General features: G+C 49.2%; 1 protein-coding gene across 6 annotated transcripts in view; it reads left to right on the top strand.

Annotated features, from left to right (window-relative positions):
* Positions 1 to 12,211, top strand: part of LOC144950104 (disks large homolog 2-like) — a 422,604-nt gene that overhangs the window by 359,085 nt on the left and 51,308 nt on the right. The window lies entirely within an intron of this gene.

Here is a 12,211-nt window from a genome sequence, read left to right on the forward strand (position 1 = left end):
GAGGACACAGGCAGAGTTTTTGGGTTGGCTCGCGTAAATATATGAATGTGTCGTTAAAACCCGCCACCATCCGACACAGCCCACCAGTAAGGGTTGTCACGTAAACAGAACGTGGCCAATTCGTCACTAGTACAGCACTAGTGTATAGTGTAGTGTATAGTAGTGTAGTGTATAATGTATTGTATAGTAGTGTAGTGTATAGTGTAGTGTATAGTAGTGTAGTGTATAGTGTATTGTATAGTAGTGTATAGTGTAGTGTATAGTGTAGTGTATAGTGTAGTGTATAGTGTAGTATACTAGTACAGCACGCCGGTTGTGTGTTGGAAAGCCAAGCCCCACAACATTTACAATCTGAGTACCGTGACGTTTCGCCAGTAATTACAACGAGCTTCATCAGGCGACAGCCAGATTTGTGGAGAAGTCTTACTGTTTCGTTCCTTATATAGAGGCGTAGATGTGTTGACCACCCTTCAACCCAATACTGTTGTGTAAATATTAGTATTGGGGATACAAAGGCGGTCGGGCATGGTACTGGTCACACCACTCCCTCGTGTGCCATGCCAGCCCTCATAGGTACTCGCGAATAGCACTTGCCCCAGCAGTCTGTTAAAGGCTACACCGGGGATCTTTATTTTGTGTCCAAGTCAAAGACACAGTTCAGCACACGGGGAGTGGTAGTGTCATGGTTAGTGCGCTGCACTATGAACCCAGTAACCGGAGTTCGATTTCCACCCATGGAAAACACCAGTGACGATAATCTAAACCGGTCCCGGGCCTCCCCTAGATCGACTAAACCTCAAATGAGCGCCCGGTGCGGTGTGCGTAAAACCTCGCCGCTCGGGAGGCAAAAGGGCCCGCGCGTGGGGCTGGCAACCATCCCTCTTCTCAGCTTCTCGCGTGGCGTGCCGCGGGTAAAGAGCGTAACGGCGATCGCAGCGCCTCGGTCATATCTACGGAAGGGGGAACCGCAGTTTAACACGTAGGCTTTCGTGGCCAGTTAGAGGTTTCTGGGTTGGATCGCGCAATTCTGTAGATGTTGTTTATTTACTCGCCAACTCACAACCAGTTAGTGCTGAACTAGTAACAAATTGGCACGTCTTGTTTACATGACGTAACTTTACTAATTGGCCGTGTCGGGTGGTGGCGGGTTTAACGACACATTTGTATTGACGCGATCGAACTCAAAAAACCTCTTATGGGTGTTTTTTTGGTTGTCTGCGTTGAAAAAGAGCCGCATAGCTCACAGGCTTTACTCGGGGTGGGGGGGGGGTGCGAATAATAATGAAACTTTGTGAATTACCACGTGCAACAGAAGCCGAGCAGCTTTGCGCGTTCCATCGTCCGCACAATTTTAAATTTGATAAAATTGCTCGCCGAGCGGAGTTGGGGGCCCCCCCGGGAAGGGCCCCCAGCCCGCCGGGAAGGGCGACAAGCAACAAAACGGGGCGCTTGTCGAAGTCGTAATAGTCGATTGAGTGCAACGCGAACGTTTGGATTGAGCAAGGTTTGTTGTAACAAGGGAGGGAGGGTAGGCGGGAGGGAGGGGCGGGAGGGAGGGGAGGGAGGGATGGATGGTGGGAGGGATGGATTGGCGGGAGGGATGGATTGGCGGGAGGGATGGCGGGAGGGATGGCGGGAGGGATGGCGGGAGGGAGGGATAGCGGGGAGGAAAGGATGGCGGGAGGGAGGGAGGGATGGCGGGAGGGAGGGATAGCGGGGAGGGAAGGATGGCGGGAGGGAGGGATGGAGGGAGGGATGGAGGGAGGGAGGGATAGAGGGAGGGAGGGAGGGAGGGGGGAAGGGATGACGGGAGGGAGAGATGGCGGGAGGGGCGGAGGGAGGCTAGGGATGGAGGGAGGGGAGGGAAGGATGGCGGGAGGGAGGGACGGATGGAGGGATGGCGGGAGAGAGGAATAGCAGGATGATGGGAGGAAAGAGAAATGGCGGGAGGAATGGAGGGAGGGAAAGAGGGAATTCAAGGAGAGTGGAATGATTCGTCGGAGAAAAATCCACGCGACCACAGGGAGAGAAACGTGCAACCTCCAGATTTTCTGACGTCAGGGTTAGGATTGAACGTTTGTGAAGGAAGTGTTTTGTAGCTCATTGTATTCCTCCAATCTAAATAAATATTCTGAATCTTAGCCCACCACCTCCTCCTGTACACCAGGCGAAGAAGTTAACATCTGCCACTGCGGCGCCCTAAACAGTATGGACGAAACGAGACGCTCAGTCTGACCTCGCCTCACCCTGCTCGATAGATATTTATATTCCGTAATGAGTGAAATGCTCGGCTCGCCGTCGATGCCTCCTTGCTTTGTTCGCACTCAGTGGCTATTATTGTAGCATCGCACGCGGACACAAAGACAAAGATCCCCCGTATAACCTCAAGAGTTTTTTTCGGGCAAGTGCTGCTAGCGAGCACCTCTGAAGACCGGCCATTGTGCACGAGGGCACATGTGGTCAGTACCACGTCCCGCCCGCCTTTGTCTCCTCACTGGCGATGTTTACACACCGTACCAGGAGTCGGCCTAGAGAAGGCCCAGGACCAGTTCAGAATATTGGCCACTGTCATTGGTCGTGAGCGGGAATCGAACTAGTCTCGCTGGGTTCGTGGCGACACCGGTCGTATTCACGTATGCACACACGGCGGTTTTTATTCACGAATTTTTCCATGTTTTTGACTCAAACCTAGCCCCCCCGCCACCCCCTCTGCTGCGAAAGACGAACAACAGATGCATTAGGCCGCGACAAAACATTTGTCCCTTTGCTGTAAAGAAAACAACACTAACGTGTATTTTATTATTATTTTCTTGGTGCCACTTAGCCGGGGATGGGCCCTTAATGGCTACACACGTGGCTTTTAAGAATCCCCTCGAGTTGAAAAAATGCACCGTGTGACCTGTAGGGATGCCGGTTTGAGTGCTCTGTAATCCCGGCTGTTGCACACTGCAGTTGCCGCTTGCAGACGTTTCCAGAGAAAGAATGGAAGAAAAAAAATCCTTCCCATAGGGTGCCTTGAAGATTAGAATGTCTGTCTTCTGGTGGTTGATAAAACGAGTCTCCATTATATTTCTGAGATGCGATCAGGATGTTGTGATGGGTGGGACACATAGTGTGCAGGGTGGGTGGAGGAGGAGGGGGTAAGCAACTTGGAGGTTGGGAACATAACGTGGCAAGAATTTCCTTCGGATGTGATCAGGGAGAGGAGGTGGTTGTGATGGGTGGGACACGTGGTGTGCAGGGTGGGTGGAGGAGGGGGCCAGGTTAACGAGACCGGCATTTGAAAGGCACCCCCAGAAGTCAGCGATTTGAAGGGAAGAGAGAAGACTGAAAGTCCAAAGGATAGTGATTACGGATGTAATGGTGCATGGATTCATCATTTAAATTCCACTTATCCCTCTGTATAAATTGCATCATTCATATGAGAATGTATTACTTTGCTGTTCACGCGAATTATACGCGGATGTAAAATCTAGGCTCACGAGGATGAACATTAATAATGTGGTGTCATCGCCCAAGTTCAAAGTTTTGGATCGGCCGGTTCATACTCAATTTGTCTTTCTATTGAATCGTCGTCGTGACCTCACTTGACAGACGGACGGACATAGCCAACGCATTTACGTTTTGAACCTCCGTTGGAAAAGCGTCGACTTCAAAAAATTAACAACGCATTGCGTGTAAAATTCACTCCTGATTTTTTTTTTTTAAACTTCAGTCCCGTAGCCTGTAGCAATCCTTTCCATCATTCCTCGCCAGCCAGCCTCCCTTTTTTTTGCCATTGGCATGTAAATGAGACTGTGTTGCATCCAATGTGCCTCCGGTACTAGCACACACAGAGGCGAGGGGGTTGGGGACAGACTGCGTGGGCCTGCTCGAACAATCGTCATTACTGTGGCAATGCAGTCACCGAGTCTGGGATGAGGAATCCTGACCAACAAGACTCGTGTGTGCGTGTGTCCTGTTTGAGGGTCGCGCGACGCGAAATGGCCCTCGCCCGGAAGACTTCGCGTCCCCTTGACCTCGCGACCCTGAGAGAGGTCGCGCAATTATGGGCGAACGCGCGGAAGTTTTTTTCGATTCAGAATTTAGCGGCCGGTCACCGCGCTGGCGTTGAAGTCTGATGTCGGTCGGCTCCCGCGTTTGTGCTTTGTGCGTCTCGCCGCTGCTCATTTAGAAAAAAAAATGTCTTGGGCGCAATTGTGAACAACAGCCATATCAGACTTGAGGAACATCTAATCGGCATCATCATTGGCTCGCTGCAGCTCAAAGACTCGGCCCCTGCAAGGCGTGTGCCGAAGTTAGGCTTGGCTTTGTTTCTTGTAGCAATTGAGAGTAGGGGTCAAGGGTTGCTGGCCTTTGACCCCGAGACACACTTGAGCAGTGTGGTGCAGGTGTAACGCTATACAGTGCCTGATCTGAAAGTCATCCGAAGGCTCCGAACAGATCGTGCTCAGGCAAGAGCCACTCGGTCAAGGGTGGGGTGGTGACCATCGTTTTTGTTATACCTTCACTACCGCCATGGTGGCGAGATGTTAATTACCTCGTCTGGTGTACAGGAGGTCGTGGGTTTGATCCCAACCTTGACGCCTGCTGCTGTATATTTGGTGTTCGCATGTCTCTCTCTCTGCCCGTGATTGCGTGGATTTTTCTCCGGGTCCTCCGGGTTTTCCCTCAACATTTTGAATCAACATCACGCGTTTAGAGTATTTGGCTGCTATAAATTGTGATGGCATGGTTGCTTCTGAAAAAGAGCTACGTTGCCCAGTGGGCTTTTACCTGGTAAAATAAAAATAATGTTGTTTTTCTGGTGGTTAGATCGTGTAAATATAATTGTGTTTTAAACCTGACACACGTAAACAGAACGTGCCAATTAGTTAAAAGTACAGCACACCGGTGCGTTGGAGAGCAAATCCATGTTGTGGATTTGCAAATCTATGTTGTGGATTTGCTCTCCAACACACTGGTGTGCTGTACTAGTAACGAATTGGCATGGTCTGTTTACGTGACAAACCCTACTAATTGGTTGTGTAGGGTGATGGTGGGTTAAATTACACATTTACACATACGCGATCTAACACAAAAAAACATTATGGATGATATTGGTCACGAAAGCCTACGTGTCAAAATGAAAATGGTTTAGTGAAGTGTTTCTGTAGTCCCACCACGGTTTTGCTGTGCGGTTTTCGTGAATATCCCATCAGTCTGTGTAGCTGGGCATGGCCTGCTGAGTTCTGGTGAGGGTGAAATTTCCCTCCCAACTTGCAGAATTTATTAATTTAAACAAACAAAAAACAACAAACCTCAACACACTCATCAATAACAATGCCGTGGCCTTAAAAGAAGAAAACCAAAAATCATTCATAGCTTCGAAGAGGCACATTGCCTGAAAACATCGCCTGTTATATATTTTTCCTAATTCAGGCCACAGTTTCGATTTAAAGCTTTCGTGACTGCAGGGATTCATTATTTTATTATGTTTTATTTTTATTATTTTATTATTTCCCTTCTACGTACATTTTACCGAAAGAACCAAGAAGATCAGGCCACAGTGTTATTGACGGGTTGTTGTGTGCAGTTAATTGTGCTTGTGCACCAATACCAACCAAGCAGCAGCTGCATCGCTAGATGATTTGTTTCCTCGCTTGTAGTTCTGTCTGCTGAAAGCCTGCACGTTAATTTTTATCCTTCCAATTTTGAGTCCATTCCCGTTAGGAGACGTCTAAATGTTGCAGGGTCTGGTGGGTGGGTGTCCCGTTCACCGCTGAATCTCGGAACGCGCGAGAGGCTTGGCGATAATTTCATTTAGAGAGGTGTAGTCGCAGCAATAACGCCGTTGTTTTTATAAAGACGTCGTTACCCGTCGTAGAGAACCATAGCGGCACGACCGCCGCCGCTCTACGATAGCCGGCGCCAAATCTGTGCCACACGCCACTCCCTGCGTGGCCTTGCGGGAGCCTTGGCGCGTCGATAAAGTTGGTACGCCATCAGAATGGAAAAAGGGTTAAATGCGACTTCCATTCTGACCGTGGCCCTCCTACCCCGTCACGGTGCTTCTCTGCGCACTTTTCAACTCGCCGGTGTGCCTTAACGAGAGGGGAGGCGCTCCTTTCATCGGCGCACGTGAAACCACCTGCTCTTTTCGATTTAAAGCTTTCGTGACTGCAGGGATTCATCTTCTTGGTTCTTTCGGTAAAGTCACGTAGAAGGGAAATAATAAAATAATACAAATAAAACATAATAAAATTTCGATTTAAAGCTTTCGTGACTGCAGGGATTCATCTTCTTGGTTCTTTCGGTAAAGTCACGTAGAAGGGAAATAATAAAATAATACCTGAGGACGGCTGCTTGCGTTGTAGCCGAAACGTGGTGAGAATTGTATTTTATTATGTTTTATTTTTATTATTTTATTATTTCCCTTCTACGTGACTTTACCGAAAGAACCAAAAAGATGAACCACCTGCTCTGTCGCGCACGAGAAGAAACTTTGACGCCGACGTAGAAGCGGAACCAGAAAAGCTGAAGGGCGTCTTAATTTGCCCTTGCGGTTGTTTGTTTCGCTTAGTGGTTTAGCAGGTGCGCCGCACTGTTCCCTCTCCGTCGTAAAGTTTTCATGTCCAATCGGCTTCCCGTTTGGATCTCGCTTTGTGCAAGATCTCGCTTTCAAATTGCCCGCCTGGTGTGTGTGTGTGCGTGTGGGGAGTGGTGGCGCAGCGGGTAGCGCGCTGTGCCACGAACAACGGTGACGATTATATTATCTGAACCAGTGCTGGGCCTCCCCTAGGTCGACTCAGCCTCCATTGAGTACCTGGTGCAGTTTTTAAACATCACCGCCTCGTGTACCGTGTCGGCCTTCGTAGGTGCTCGCTTAGCAGAATTTGCCCCAAAAGTATGTTTAGGCTATACCAGAGATATTTGTCTTTGTGTATGTACGAGAGCAGTAGCGCAGCAGTTAAGCAACCCTGCACTTTGAACCTGGTGGCCAGAGTTTGATTCCTGCTCACGGCCAACACCGCTGACGGTTATCTGAACCATATGGGGCCGAGTCAACCTAGGGGGGGATGGTCCGGGATAATTTCAGATATTCGTCATTGGTGTTGGCTGTGAACGGGAATCGAACTACTGGCGGAGCCAGTGGGGGGGAGGGGGGGGGTGGCACGTGCCCTCCCAATAATCCGATCGAAATCCCTAATTTCGATGGGATCATTGGTGTTTATTAGTAATAAATTGGCATTTTGCGACCCCCACTGCCACTGTGTAGTATATTATTATTATGTGCCAGGGACTCTGAGATGATAGGACAATAGTCTGAGTCCATAATTGGCAATAAGTAACGACAAAGCAGTTATAAGTGACTCACAGAATTGTGCGCAGTTGCGTATACAGCCACACGACTTCCCTGAAGGCATTCACCTTCAGCGAGCGCGATGCCGATCACACAACATGGTTCGAATTCGACCCTCGATCGATGGCTGCGCAATCGCCGCACACGCGTCGAATAAAAAGCAAGGGACAAGTCCTTACTTACTAACTAGACTATCATTTTTCATTGCTGGAGGGGTTGCCTCCCCCTACCTGAAAATCCTGGCTCCGCCATTGAATCGAACTCTTGTTGTCGCCGGGTTCGTAGCGCAGCCCGCTAACCGCTACACTACCACACACACACACTTAAGAAGAGTGAACATTGCCTGTATTCTCTATTCACTCGGAGAGGAACTGCCCTTGGCTAAGATTCCTGACATTAATCTTCTCGTAGGAATGTAAAGTGAAGAAAAAAAACACACAAGTATTCTAATGTCACGGTGGGTGTCTCTTCCCAATGTGCAAGAAATTTCCCGTCCAAAATGTCTTTGGCGGGGGAGGATTTGTTTTTTTCCCCCCGAGGCGTTTTGAGTTAGCAGTCGACAATGTATCCAGTGTGTGTGTGTGAAGGGTATCTAGACATGTAAGACTTGTGTGTATATGTGTGTGGATCATCGAAATAATCCAAAGTGTCTTCGGCTATATAGTGGACAGATAAACGGACGGACAGATGGACGGAGATGTTTATTGACGGATTCACGGAGATGTATATTGACGGGAGATGTATAGTGACGGATGAACAGAACTGATAATAAGAAGAGATTTGCCTTTGCCCAAAGTTTTTTTTTTCTGCAGAAATGCCGTTCCAATTAATTACACGTCGTGTCGCGACGGAGTGTGCGCAGTGGGGTGGCTCATTTTGTGTGCGCCCCCCCCCCCCCACCTTTACACGCTCGCCGACGAATCCGTCGCGACGTGCTCGCTGACAAATTAAACGTCGGGGCCACTGGCAGCAACAGCAGCAGCAGCACGCGTGGCGGAAACGAACGAGCGTGACCAGCGGGTAAACGTCGCGCGTCACGAACGTTGGTAGATAACGAGAGAGCGATCAAAAAAAAAAGAGCGAGAGACCGCATGCATCTTCCAACAACACCTGCAGCGCACGGCTGCAAGAAGCTCTCCCGCTTAACGCACCCAATTTTTCCGCAGAGTCGGAACACCTGCCGCCGAAACAGAGGGCTCCGTTAACAGGCTTGCCTTGCCAGGCTTGTTCTTATTATTCGGGTTTCTTGGAATACATCATAGGGAACTTAGAAGGGACATCATTGTACACACTAACCCCACAGCAGACAAGAGTCCCCTGTATAGCCTTAACAGACCATGAAGGAAAACGCTGTTAAGACATGAAGACTGGCACTGCACACAAGGGGGTGGGTGCGTGGGTGGGTGGCTAGCACCACGCCCGGCCGCTTTTGTCTCCCTAGCGGCGATGTTTACACACCGCACCAGGTACTGATTTGAGGCTGAGTCGACCTAGGGGAGGAGGCCGGGGAACTGGGGTCGCCGGGTGAGCCGCGCAGTGCGCTAACCGCTATAGTACCGCTCCCCATAAAAAACACACAAAGATAAAGATCCTCCGTGTATATCCTTAACAAACTGTTTGGGCAAGTGCTGTTAGCGAGCACCTATGAAGGCCGGCACTGTGGCACGCGAGGGTGTGGGTGGCCAGCACCACGCCCGGGGCCGCCTTTGTCCCTCGAGTGGCGATGTTTACACACCACGCCAGGTACTCATTTGAGGCCGAGTCGACCTAGGTGACGCCCAGGACATGCTCAGGGTAATCGTCACAGGTGTTGGCCGTGAGCGCGAATCGAACGGGGATCTAGCGCAGGTCGCCAGGTTCGTGAGCGCGGCGCGCGCTAACCTGCTACGTCGCCGCTCCCCACCGATCAGCATGCACGCGCGCACACACTCTGTCCGTTGCGCGATAAAGGCACTTTTGTGTGTGCAAGCACGCAACGCAGCAGCATTTTCCGCCCGTTGCACCGTTAAGAGATCGACCGTTGTCCCTCGGCGGTGACTCGGCCGCCAGTGCAGAAAAATCCTCACAAAGGGCCTCTCCCCCCCCCACCGCTCCCCTCCCCCCGTTGTCGATGGGGGAGCGCGACTTATTTCCCTTCTGCGAGCGAATAAAAAAACGCGCAGCTACGAGACGCGTTCTCAGTGGGGTTAAGCCCCGCAACGTCGACGGGGATCGATCGGTGTTTTGACGCTCCACAACGATGTCCCCCCTGAGAATCTTCGGATCTGCCGCCGCCGCCTTATTTACTTATTTAAGGGGCAGTGGTGAGATGTTCTTCTTGGTTCTTTCGGTAAAGTCACGTACAATGGAAATACAATAATAAAACTAAAACATAAAATAATTCTCACGACGTTTCGGCCACAACGCAAGCAGCCGTCCTCAGGTGCAGAACAGGTCTGTCAGAAATACATTTTCTTCACCTGAGGACGGCTGCTTGCGTTGTGGCCGAAACGTCGTGAGAATTATTTTATTATGTTTTATTTTTATTATTTTATTATTTCCATTGTACGTGACTTTACCGAAAGAACCAAGAAGATGAACCACCTGCTCTGTCGCAGTCACGAAAGCTTTAAATCGAAAAATGGTGAGATGTTGTCTTCCTCTCCTGGTGTACAGGGGGTGTCGGGGGGTTCGATCCCGACCCTGATGCCTGCTGCTGTATATTTAGAATTTGCGTCTCTCCCTCTCCCCGTGGTCACGTGGATTTTTGTCTCTGGGTCCTCCAGTTTTTCCCTCCACATTTTGTAATCGCATGCTTTGAGTATTTAGATTATTTTTCTGCTATAAATGTCCAAATGATGAGGCCACATTGTCAAGCTATCATTTGTGGTCAGGTTGCTTTTGAAAATTAGGTTAATATCCCCAGTGGGCTTTGTCTGGTAGGATGGGGGGGGGTTTAGTTGTGTTTGTAGGTCTGGGTGATTTGTTTACCATTATTGTACTTTGCACGCCTGTTGTGTTTTTGTACTGTTGTCGTAACGTTTTTACCCCGTGCCCCGACTGGACATTTGTGAAACTCACCCCCTTCAAATTGGCCTTGAGCCTCCGCCTAGTTTCTGGTCGCTTACCCTGGTTCTGAGCGTGTGGGTTGGGTAAGTGGGTGAGTTGGTGAGTGGATGATTTTTGGTGAGTGGGTGAGCATATGGGTGAGTGGTTGGGTGAGTGGTTGGGTGAGTTGGTGGGTGGGTGTGTAAGTGGGTGGGTGAGTGAGTTGGTGAGTGAGTGGGTGGGTGAGTAAGTGGGTGGGTGGGTGAGTTGGTGAGTGAGTGGGTGGGTGAGTTGGTGAGTGAGTGGGTGGGTGAGTTGGGGGGTGGGTGGGTGAGTTGGGGAGTGAGTGGGTGGGTGAGTTGGGGGGTGGGTGAGTAAGTGGGTGGGTGGGTGAGTTGGTGAGTGAGTGGGTGGGTGAGTTGGGGGGTGGGTGAGTGGGTGAGTGGGAAAATTCACCTTTACCCTTTAGTTCTGGCCGTTTACCCCGCGGGTTCAGTTTATTTCCTCCGATTAGCACGGTTGGCCACGTATGGTGTGAAAGAAGTGCAACACGCGCACGCACGCACATTGGGATCCACAGATGAAATGCGCCCGTCAATTCCGGTCTTCGTTTCTGACCTTCGAGAGACGCGGAGGGCGGGGGGGGGCTTTGGTTGTGTCCTGGTCCATGCCCCCTCCGCCCGCCGGTCGCTTTAGGTTGTTTAATCAATCTTAACGATTCGCAATTCCTGTCAGGGGGTCACGCGGGGCGCGATGCAGAGTGTTGCTTGGCGTGTGCACATAGGGAGACGCAGATTGGGAATTCAACAATGTCTTTCCTGTCAAATGATTTTGACGTCGTGTGCCCACTCGTTTTTTTTATTGTTTTTTTCTCTTTTCGATTTAAAGCTTTCGTGACTGCAGGGATTCATCATCTTGGTTCTTTCGGTAAAGTCACGTAGAAGGGAAATAATAAAATAAAATAAATAAAAATGAAGCATAATAAAGTCACGTAGAAGGGAAATAATAAAATAATAAAAATTAAACATAATAAAATATTTTATTATGTTTTATTTGTATTATTTTATTATTTTCCTTCTATGTGACTTTACCGAAAGAACCAAGAAGATGTTTCTTTCTCTTTTATATCTACATATTTGTTTTTGGATGGCCACTTGATTTCAGTGGGTTGATGTAGCAATTACTGCATGGGGAGGCCGTCATCCAGCAGTGGATTGGATAAGGAGTATAAAATAAGAATAATTTTTCTAATCTGCAGTTAATGTGAGCGCAGTAACTTTTTTTAATCGGTTCAAGCCCCATCCTCACCACCCCACCTTCAATCAACCCACGCTGACTAGAGTGGTGAAATATGGTAAAATCCCCCGTCCCCTCCCCCCCCCCCATGACTGGCACAGCTTGCAGAGAGGGTTCCATCCAGCAGTGGATTGGCAAACGAGCAGTGCATGATTCTACTGGGTTTTTTTCGCATAAACCATAAACCAAGCATATCAAACTCTTCACTGCTGAACAGTCCAAAGAAGAATATGCAATTTCCACCACTTTTCTTCGCAGGGCTGTGAAAGCATGATATAATTGGAGCGGCAGGATATCGCTTTGGCCTTTTCTTTTTTCATTATACACTGGTCAACAGCTGTTTTAGACTAATTTCAGGGTGCTGATTCCAAATCTGATCGCAGATTTGCTCTATCACATCTCATTTTTATGCTATCGGCAAACCCCATTTGCATTGATTTTACCCGAAATTAACTCTGTCACTTATGATTGCAGGTTGTTGCGAGTCAGTGACTGCTTTAGTGTTAAAATATGGTGCTGTATTTTTAGGATGGTGTGTTTATAATA

Source organism: Lampetra fluviatilis, chromosome 56 (genome assembly GCF_964198595.1).
Source record: "Lampetra fluviatilis chromosome 56, kcLamFluv1.1, whole genome shotgun sequence".
Lineage (NCBI taxonomy): Eukaryota > Metazoa > Chordata > Hyperoartia > Petromyzontiformes > Petromyzontidae > Lampetra > Lampetra fluviatilis.